The 10,964-nt window shown below is 46.4% G+C and overlaps 1 long non-coding RNA gene across 2 annotated transcripts in view; it reads left to right on the plus strand.

Moving 5' to 3' along the window:
• The first annotated feature begins 842 nt into the window (after window positions 1-842).
• LOC135195625 (uncharacterized) overlaps window positions 843-10,964 on the plus strand; it is a 70,672-nt gene continuing 60,550 nt past the window's right edge. Inside the window, exon 1 of one of the 2 annotated variants that reach the window (XR_010310197.1) lies at window positions 843-891. This is a non-coding gene — a long non-coding RNA (uncharacterized LOC135195625). Of the gene's footprint in view, window positions 892-3,013; window positions 3,277-10,964 lie in introns of those variants that run through there. The other variant, XR_010310196.1, reaches the window with a different exon arrangement.

The raw sequence follows: 10,964 nt of genomic DNA on the forward strand, positions 1-10,964 counted from the left end.
CGGGACCTTCAGTTTATTGTGGGATCCGAACCACATTATATCGATAAATGAATTTCTATCACCAGAAATAAATTTTTAAGGTGTTGATAAGTATATAATTACAAATATAAGTGGTCGGTGAACTCCATGAAACAGGCTAATATATATATATATATATATATATATATATATATATATATATATATATTATATATAGATATATAGATATATATAGATATATATATAGATATATAGTATATAGATATTATATATATATAATATATAATATATATATATATATATATATATATATATCTATATATATACATATATACACTATATACTATATATATATAATATATATATATCTATATACTATATATATATATACTTATATATATATATATATATCAGAGCCCGTTCATTGGCTTGCCGCCTCTTGTCTCCAATTGTACCGTGGTTCAAAGGCTATTGGAACAGTGGGAGGCACTAAAACTATTTTTCTCGGAGAAGTGGCTCGCTGAGAAACTATTAGCAACAGAGTTGTTCATGATCCTTTCATGAAGTTATATTTCATGTTCCTTGACTGGGTCTTCCAAAGTTGACTGAGTTCAACAAATTTTTCCAGACAGATAAAGCAGTAATAACAGTTCTCCATGATAAAAGTGTCCATGCTATTCAGAGACCTCCTTCTCTCATTTATGGACAGGACCTATGTAATGAAAACTGATCTAAATACTGTAAATCCTGAAAGACATGACAGGCATCTTAGTGGCAGCCAAATGTACTTAGGAGTTAAAGTTATGCAGGGATTAAAAAACCCCTCCATACAGGAAAAGAAAGCTCAACAGCAGGAGTTTTTCAGAGGTGTAGAAGTTTCCTTGTAGTGGCATGCACAGAAATAAGGAAGAGGTATAATTTCAATAATGGTGTCCTGTCTAAGTTAAACTGTCTCTGTCCAAAAAATGCTCTCTCATCAGAATTCAGAGAAAGAATCCCTTCCTTATTCCCTCTTGCATCTGAGCTTCCTCTGATTGTACCCCCAGATGACCACTCACTACTTCAAAAGCTGGATGATCAATGAAGAATGTTTCCCATATTGCAACATGAACTTAAACATCTCGTTAATGAGTCACCTGATAAGTTCTGGGGAGAAGTGTCCCAAAAAGAGCTTAGTTTTTCAGACCTAGCCAATTTTGCTCTAACTGCTCTTTGCTTGCCGCACTCTAATGCTGAATGCGAACGAGTATTCAGTAAAGTTAACCTCTTTAAAACTAAACAAAAAAACAGACTGAAAACAAGGACAGTTAATGGGGCTCTTCTCTCTGCTAGTTGCACGTTTATCATGTTCAGCTGGTGAGTCTCCACCTATAACATTATCATCCAGATATGGATAAGCAAAATCATAAGAAGCTAACAATTGGGAAATGAACATCTGAAATATTGCAGGAGCAGAATGAATACCAAATGGTAACCGTAAATATCTATATAGACCCAAATGTGTGTTAATTACCAAATATTTACGGTCTTCTGGAGTAACTTCCATTTGCAAATAAGCATTCTTGAGATCAAGTCTGGTATAATACTTATATCCAGACACATTGGAAATTAATTCTGACATATTAGGTAATGGGAATTTAGATTCATGAAGAATTTCATTTATTTTACGAAAATCCCCACAAACCCTAAGGGATTCCTTCTGCTTCCTGACAGTAATAATTGGTGAGGCATAATCTGAGAATTCTACTCTTTCTATAATCTTTTATTTTTCAAGCTCTTGCAGCGCACTCTCAACCTCACTGCGTAACGTCAGTGGCACCGTGCGGACCTTCTAAAAAACAGGAACGTGACCAACTTTAGGATACAATCGGGCTTGACAGTTCTTAATAGGTTTCAAACTATCTACATTATAGTTTTCCACAAAATCTTTTATATTTAACTGATGGACATTAATTATAGTATTGCACTTATCTATTAAATTCCTACCAATCAAGTTATTTGGGGAGTCTGACCCAACAATTATGAATTCAACGTCTGAAAGATTTTGCTGTTTGTATTGAAAATTTGAAACTTTGACCTTCCCAAATACTTTAATTGGCACATGGTTATAACCCTGCAATTTAGTTCTACAGTTCAGTAATGTGCAATTTAACTTCTTGAAATCATCATACTTTAATGTGGAAATAGCTGAACCGGTGTCAATTTCAAATAAAAATGGCTTATGATTCAATTGACAACCAACAACATAAGGTTGAACAGAACTCTTGTTTACTATACATTTCAAATCAAGCGACTTTTCATCATTGGATTCCTCCTCTTGGATTATAACTTCATGAGTCTTCTTGTGAAAACTAACCTGAAGCTGCTGTACAAGCCTAAGAAGACAATTGTCGTATCTTAATACTTTCGCGGACTTAAGGTGGTTTAAATACACACTTCGTGTAAAGTATTCACAGCTTTATTGTTCCTTCACTCCGTTACATGTGGTATAACTTATGACTTAGGCATAGCATTACCCTCCTGATCCGATCATACTGACTGCCCTTTTTCGGATCGTAGAAAAATAGTAATGTATCTCTATATCAGGGTTGTAACAGTAGCTATATGCAGTATGTATGCTATATTTTTTTCAGTTTTAGACATCAAAGGTAGTGTTGGAATTGTTTAACAACGAAATTCAAAAATGTCACCCTTGGGGAGATCCGGTCAGGACGACGTAAACAGAACGTAGAAAACAACTATTATTCGATTTTAAGTTGAAATAGGCATTTTCTGATAATTCACAGAACGTTCAAAAAGTTGTCCTTTATCTCCTGTTTTATTATTCACTGACCTCCTGTTACATTTCTTTACAGTATACATGGGATTTCTGAATGACGAGTCCAGCGCAATTTCATTTTAATAACACTACCAGAAAGTAATTTATCTTTTTATTTTTTACTGTAAATGATTTTTCATCACATAATTATCCAGAAGCGTCACTTGTATGTGTGTTTACATCTATGGCATTTCAACAGAAGTCTCGTTTTCGGCCGTTTTGTGTGTCGTCCGCCCGACGTCGTTGACGAAGCAAACTTCATTATAAAGAGACTCCTGTTTTAGAACTATTAACGTCAGTAATTTTATTTAATAGTGTATGAAAGAGGTGCAGATAACTTTCTACTTATATAATATCAGCAGATTGATCTGAGAACGTAAACTGATGGGATTTTATATACAAGATGGTGTGTTGAGTGTCTTCAAGACCAAGTAATTTCGCTTAGGTTCCTGCAGCAATTTTACAACTGAAGGATACGGGTATGGTGGAAATCAGTTAATTTATATTTTATTGGACATTAGTTGCCTTGTGAATGAAAAGGTATTATTAGATCTATATAACTATTCTGTGGCGAAGTAGACTATGGCAGTTGACGTTTTTCTATGCAGTTTTACCTCCCATTCGTTTCGGGAACAAATGATCAGTGTAAGGCTACTGAAACCCCATAGGCTATATCCCAAAATTATGGCGGACTACAGCGGATATTGGTCTTTTGGGTTAATGTCTAGGAGAGGGCCCCATGAAGATATCAGTGATATTCAATGTGTAGGAATGTATGTAAGTAGTGGTATACGAGTGAGATAATTTAGTGAAATTCAATAACAGTCGAAATATCGACGATCAAACTCACGCTACTCTTGTCTCCTCCCAGAATTTTTTCAAGTCTGTTGTTATTGTTGACTGACGACTGTCTTGTTTTTAGCTCAAATGAGCCCTGTAACTACTATAATCCGCAGACAAACTAGTCCACTATGACCTCTTACACGTTTGGCCAATCACAGTTTCATTTTCTTACACCTCATAAACTTTGGCCAATGGCGCGGGTGTGTGAAAATTTTCTCAGCGCGACTACATTATCTTACCCAGGCTTTTCAGTTTGTTCTTAGACATGGAGGCCGTAGCAAGCACTTCATCTCATATTGCACAAGAAGTTGAAATTCCAGCTTCTTGTCCTGACTGTTTCCTAAGTTACAGTGAATTTGTTTTAGCTTATTCGGGGAATATTGAAAAACTAGTGGATTCGTCGGGTACCTGGCCACTTCCTACTTTAAGTTGCATGTCAGGGAACCTTGCAACGGCTTCACGTTTTCCTCAAAGCAGCAGCACATCTTTATCAACCAACAGTTTAAGGTAAGCTTAATTAATTTATAGAGTATATTATAATGGTGGTAGTATAACGATGTATACAAGCAGTACCATCACTTTGGATTTGGTTTGATGGATGTTAGTAGGTGGCCTTAAGTCGGCCGTTCGAAGGGGGGGTCGCAGGGGGGCGGAGGCCCCCCCCCCCGCTAGGCATAGGTAGGGGTACAGGGCCTAGGTAAGGTTAGGTGGTTGTATTAGGTTCGGTAGTGCCCCGAAAATCACTTTTCTCCTCCTCCCCCCACCCAAAAACCCTGTTTCCCACTGGGATCCCCCATAATTGAAGTAGTAGGTTTATGCTTAGATTTGTGGTGAAGGTAAGAGTAACTCTTAGTTTCTCTTTTTTCTTTATTCATTTCCTCATGTTTTCTATGCGATGTGCAACACCAGTCTGGTCGTTTTTTGCCGTTTTTCGTCGTTAATACTTGAAAAACGGGTGCGGCCTTCTCCTGGACATTTACCGTGGTATAGGTATTTTAGGTGGGTTGAAAATACAAGAGCGAAATAGGCATACGAGGAGGTATTCTAACATTGCCATGGCAACCTGTATCTGTAGGTTCTGATTCTGAAAAGAATGAACTTTTTTGGGTTGAGGGGTGGGGAAGTGATACAAGGATATGTTTTAATTAGTCCAGGATACTTTAATCAAGGGTATTAATTAAAGTGCAGCGTGCACTAGCTAAGTAAGGACTGGTGACTTAGGCTTTATGTTAGTGGTCTACCAGGCTAATGACCTGATACCTAAAGGTTTAAGTTAGGTTTGGTAAGGGTAGATTCCCCAGCCAATAATTTTTAATGTAAAGTTCCCAAAGTTAGGTTAAGTTGCAGTCCAAGAGGCGGCAAAAAAAGTCTGGCTATGTAAGGCCTTCTGTGCCTTTGACTTGGTTACATTGGGTTGGAACCCTGTTAATTTTAATTCACAGTTACTAAATTAGAGTAGGTTGGGGGCGCCCATGAGAGCGAATCCCCCAGGCATTCTAGTAGGGGGATCCCCTGATAGGTGAAGTAAGTCTGATTTTTCCACCCACCACCCAAAATACCCGGCTTTCCATATAAAGGGGGGGGGGGGTGTATTTATATTAGGGGAAAAAAACGTGCATTTTTGGCCAAAGCCAGACATGCTAGATATAGGCGTTTTTTTTTTTTTTTTTTTTTTTTTTTTTAATTCGTTCAAATGCAAATTTCCTCGTTAATTGTAGCACAGTAATACCTTGATAAAAGAGACAGTCTTCACAGTAATACCTGGATGAAAGGGACGGTCTTCACAGTAATACCTGGATAAAGAGGACAGTCTTCACAGTAATCCCTGGATAAAAAGGGACAGTCATCGCAGTAATACCAGGATAAAAGGGACGGTCTTCACAGTAATACCTGGATAAAGGGGACAGTCTTCATAGTAATACCTGGATAAAAGGGACAGTCTTCACAGTCATACCAGGATAAAAGGACTGTCACCACAGTAATACCTGGATAAAAGGGAGTGCCACCACATAACACAGGATAAACGGAACATTCACTACAATAATACCTGGATCAAAGGGATAGTTACCACAGTAATACATGGATCCCCCAAAAGGAACAGTAATACCTGTCAGTTCACCCCCAGACGTTAGAAGGGTAAACGTCCACGTGTAAAAAGTGGAACCTGGTCAGTCGGACCATCGCTCATTTGCCAGAAGAGTGACACACTCAAAAAATGTGTTTTGAGCTATTGATACCAGCAGATAGCCTGTTGTTTATTCCATATTGTGGTAAAAACTTCTTCTTTGTATTTGTCATTAAAACAGCTCAGTAAAAGAATCCTCTAAATATAAATGGACAAAATATAGAGAATTTCAACTTTAGATTGCTTCTCCCGAAATACGTATAGCAATTTTCGAGTTAAGACACTCTTCTGGCAGATGAGCTAATATATATTATATCCCAAGTTTGATCCTCATTTAACTTTGATGTTAAAATTGGTGATATAAGTGAATTATAATCAAGTCTGACGATTTGGTTTGTTTCTTCATTTATTTAATGAATAGAACTCGGTATTAAGAATATATTTATTTTTGGTTATTATTATTATTATTATTATTATTATTATTATTATTATTATTATTATTATTATTATTATTATTATTATTATTTATCATTGTGTAATGTAAGTCCCTATGTGTATTCTTGCTTAAGATTTGTAGTCCCATGTCCAATTACCCTTTTTGGGCATATTTAGATACTAGCTATGATTTATTTTTCCCGTGATGCAGTTGAGTCATCAAGGAGTTTATTGTTATTTCGTTGGAATAGATAAATTGATAAGCAGAGTTACATTTTCTCCTTCGGTTCTAACTCAAATGGACAATTTCCCCACGGTCCGGACCTTAAAGGGGAACTTCTGGTTGCATTTCAGATGTTCCATGTGTAGTATTATTCCATTTAAGTAACCTGGTGAAAATTTTTTTGGGAAAGGGGCGTTTTCTTATTTTTTACAACCAATTTTCTATTGCGCCATGGACACAGCCATTTATGTGCGGCTCATCTGTTATGCGTGACGTCATGTCGCGATATGGTCAGACAGGCGGAACTACTCTGCCAGGCGTGCTGTCTACACAATTCATGGACACACACACACACACACACATATACACGTTTAGAAAACTGCCGTTCACCCCCATCACATCACACATTTCGATTGACAAGAATAAATTTCAATTCAAAAGCATACAAGTGGAGGCACCATAGTATAGATAGCGGTAAATATAGCCGCCGTGGTCTGTTCAGAGGGAATAGACCGTCATTTCACGTTGATCTATTTTCACTCATAGCTGTGGCCACCACTATTTCCTTTAAGGAGAAAAAGGTTCCTGAATACGCGATGTCGAAAAAAGAAGAAGAAAAACTACCCAGCCACTGTTTGTAATCCTGAAAAACATCATCATTAACAACTGTCGCCATTTTCTCTCTCTCTCTTGGTAATGTTGCAACAGCACGTATATTACACACGCGGACACACTTGCGCATGTGCGGTATGCTTTCGTAAGGGCTGTCACTATTGGTCATGAGCGGTGGGTCTCAATAGTCCCAATCAGGTGTGTGCAGTTCTACTTTAGTACTTTTGATTCATCCGTGTACTTTGGCGTTCCTCGTTCGTAGACCGCATGTCTAAAATGTGACTAGTCTTTGGTACATTATATTATATAATATATATATATATATTATATATATATATATATATATATATATATATATTATATATATATAATGATGTCCTTTAATATCTAATTCGTTCTACCTCGGAAATTAATATAATTTCATATATGCTTAACCGAAGGGGAATTTTTTGGTTTTTTGGCGATAAGAAATTTGTCGGCTCCCGGGTGCGATGGTTCGCTGAAGGAAATCGGGCAGAGAAACGATGGCCTATGTGAGAGGATAAAGGATGTGATTGCACAGTTGGCAGAGGCAAACTGCCTGCTTGAGAGACTCGAAAAACTCCTACGACAGAAGGAGAAAGACCTGCAGCTAAAGTTGGCATAAGCGGCGCTGATGACGAGGCTCATCCAGGAACAAAAAGACGCGACCGAAATGCGGGAATCCGAGAGGAAAGACCTCGAGTTGAGGTTCCAGTGTCTGCAGAGGGAAGTGGAAGACCTCTGAAGGAAAGAGTGTGACTCCAGTGTTGAAGTTGAGGCGGCGAAACTCAAGAGGAACGAGCTGGCATTGCCTTCTAGAGGAAGGAAATCGTCGCCTGGAGTCGCTGGAGAGGAAGGCCTGTGTCCAGGGCGAACGGAACGACCAGCTGGAAGATGAGGTTTGACAGCTGCGAGGAGCGAAGGAGAAATTGGTGTGCGACCTGAAGAACCTCCATGAGAAATAAAGACGCCTAGAGAAGGACAACTGGAAACTGCAGAAGCAGCTGTCCATCTTCAAGGAATGGCGCGATGAAGAATGTGCTGGCCTCACGAAGATGTATCAGATGTGAAAATTTTGTTGTATGGAAACTTTGATGTTTATTTTGTAATAAGTTTGCCTTGTTATTCCTTGAAGGAAATTGAACTAGAACGGAAATAAATATGTTAAAATATTTTCTTAGTTTTATTGATTCCTGGAAGGGAAAGGAAAGGGGAGGATTATGAAAACGGTGAAGAAAATGAGGGGATTTGTGGAGGTGCCGGGAGAACCAGGCTTCAGAAAAGCCCCCTGAGAAGTGAGAGAATTGAGTAGGATTCGTGGAGGTGCCAGGAGAAGAATCAGAGGATTCAGTAGGATTTACAGAGTGCCAGGACAAGAACTAGAGGATTCAGAGAAGCCCCAGGAGAATTGAGAGGATTCAGTGGCATATTCTGGTTCTAAGGAATAGTACGGGTGTTTTACACTGCAGGGCTGGTGGGCGAGGCCCGCCATGGGTCCCGGGACGGGCGGGAAAGGTCCACCATATGTCCCTGGGACGGGCGGGAAAGGTCCACCATATGTCCTGGGACGGGCGGGCGGGCGATGTCCGCCAGGTGCCCCGGGACGGGCGGGCTGGGCCCGCTGGGGGTCCGGGGGCGGGCGGGCGATGTCTGCCAGGTGCCCTGGGATGGGCGGGCCGGATGGGCAATGCCTGCCACATGCCCCAGGACAGGCAAGCTCGGGCCCGCCGCGGGTCCCGGGGCAGGCGGGGCGATGTGGGCCGCCTGTGTCCCTGGGACGGGCGGACCGGCCCGGGGCGGGGGGGGCGATGTCCGCCTTGTGCCCCGGGATAGGCGGGCCAGGCAGCCGATGTCCGCCAGGTGCCCCGGGTCCTGGGGCGGGTGGGCAATGTCCGCCACATGCCCCGGGACGGGCGAGCAGATGTCCGCCACGTGCCCTGGGGACGGTGACCGGGGGGGTGATGTCCGCCTTGTGCCCCGGGATAGGCGGGGCCAGGCAGAGCCAATGTCCGCCAGGTGCCCCGGGTCCTGGGGCAGATGGGCAATGTCCGCTGCTGGTCAAGGGGCGGGCGAGCGATGTCCGCCACGTGCCCCGGTACGGGCGGGCCGGGCCCGCCGCAAGTCCCGGTGGTGGGCGGGCGATGTCCGTCAGGTGCCTCGGGATGGGTGTGCGCCCGCTGAAGGTCCCGGGGCGTGCGGGTGATGTCCGCCACGTGCCCCAGGACAGGCGGGCCAGGCCCGGTGCAGCTCCTGTGGTGGGTGGGCAATGTCCGCCACATGCCCTGGGACGGGTGGGCCGTCCCGCTGCTGGTCTCAAGGTGGGCAGGCGATGTCCGCCACGTGCCCCGGGACGGGCGGGCTGGGCCCGCTGCAGGTCCCGTAGTGAGTGGGCGTTGTCCACCAGGTGCCTCGGGAGGGGTGGGCCACACCCGCTGTGGGGTCCCGGCGCGGCTCCTGGGGCGGGCGGGTGTGTCCGCCACATGCCCTGTGATGGGCGGTGGGCCCGGGCCCGCCGCGGGTCCTGGGGCGGTGGGCGGTGTCCACCACCAGCCCTGGGACGGGCAGTCCGGGCCCGCCGCAGGTCCCGGGGTAGGCGGGTGGTGTTCGCCATGTACCCAGGGTCAGGCGGGCCGGGCCAGCCAAGGCTCCCGGGCGGGTGGGCGATGTCCTCCACGGGTCCTGGGGCGGGCAGGTGATGCATGTGCCCCAGGATGGGCAGGCCAGGCCCGCCATGGGTCCCGGGGCAGGCGGGTGATGTCTGCCACGTGCCCAGAGACAATGTCCGCAAGGGATGGGAGGGTAGGGCCCACCGCGGGTCCCGGGGCATATGGTGGGCTCTGCCCACGGGTCCTGTGGCGTGCGGGCGATGTCCGCCACGTGCCCCGGGATGGGTAGGGTCGGGCCCTCGTCACGGGTCCCTGGGCGGGGTGGTGGGCGATGTCCGCCACGTGCCCCAGGCCGGGCCCGCTGGGGGTCCGGGGGCGGGGGGAAGGGCGGGCGATGTCCACTAGGTGCCTTGGGAGGGGCGGGCCGGGTCTGCCGGGAGTCCGGGGGCGGATGGGCAATGTCTGCCAGGTGCCCTGGGATGGACAGGCCGGTATGGGCGATGTCCGCCACGTGCCGCGGGACAGGCGAGCCGGGCCCGCCGCGGGTCGCGGGACAGGCAGGCGATGTCCGCCACGTGCCCCGGGACGTGCAGGCCGGCCCTCTGCGGGTCCCGGGTGTGGGGGGCGCTGTTCGCCTTGTGCCCCAGGACAGGCAGGCCGGGCAGCCGATGTCCGCCAGGTGCCCCGGAACGGGTGGGCTGGGCCCGTCGTGGGTCCTGGGGCGGGTGGGCGATGTCCGCCAGGTGCCTTGGGACTGGCGGGCCGGGCGCCCGCTGCTGGTCCCGGGGCGTGCGGGTGTGATGTCTGCCAAGTGCCCCTGGACGGGCAGGCCAGGCCCAGCACGGCTCCTAGGACGGGCGGGCGGTGTCTGCCACATGCCCCAGGATGGGTGGGCTGGGCCCGGGCAGGCGGGCGGTGTAAGCCACGTGCCCCGGGATGAGCGGGTCGGGCCCGCCATGGTCCCCGGGTGGGTGGGCGGTATCCGCTACGTACCCTGGGATGTGCGGGCCGGCCCCACTGCAGGTTCCAGGGCGGTGGGGCGGTGGTCCGCCACCTGTCCCTGGACGGGCGGGGCCGGACCCACCACAGGTCCTGGGGCGGGCGGACGGTGTCCGCCATGTACCCAGGTCGGGCCGGCTGGCCAGCCAAGGCTCCCTGGGCGGGCAGGCGATGTCCGCCACAGCCCAGGGACGATGTCCTACCTGGGATGGGTGGGTTTGGGGGCCACCGCAAGTCCGGGCACATGTCGGTGGGGGCCCGGCCTGCAGGTCACGGGGGCGGGCGGGTGATGTCCGCCATGTG

Source organism: Macrobrachium nipponense, chromosome 16, assembly GCF_015104395.2.
Source record: "Macrobrachium nipponense isolate FS-2020 chromosome 16, ASM1510439v2, whole genome shotgun sequence".
NCBI lineage: Eukaryota > Metazoa > Arthropoda > Malacostraca > Decapoda > Palaemonidae > Macrobrachium > Macrobrachium nipponense.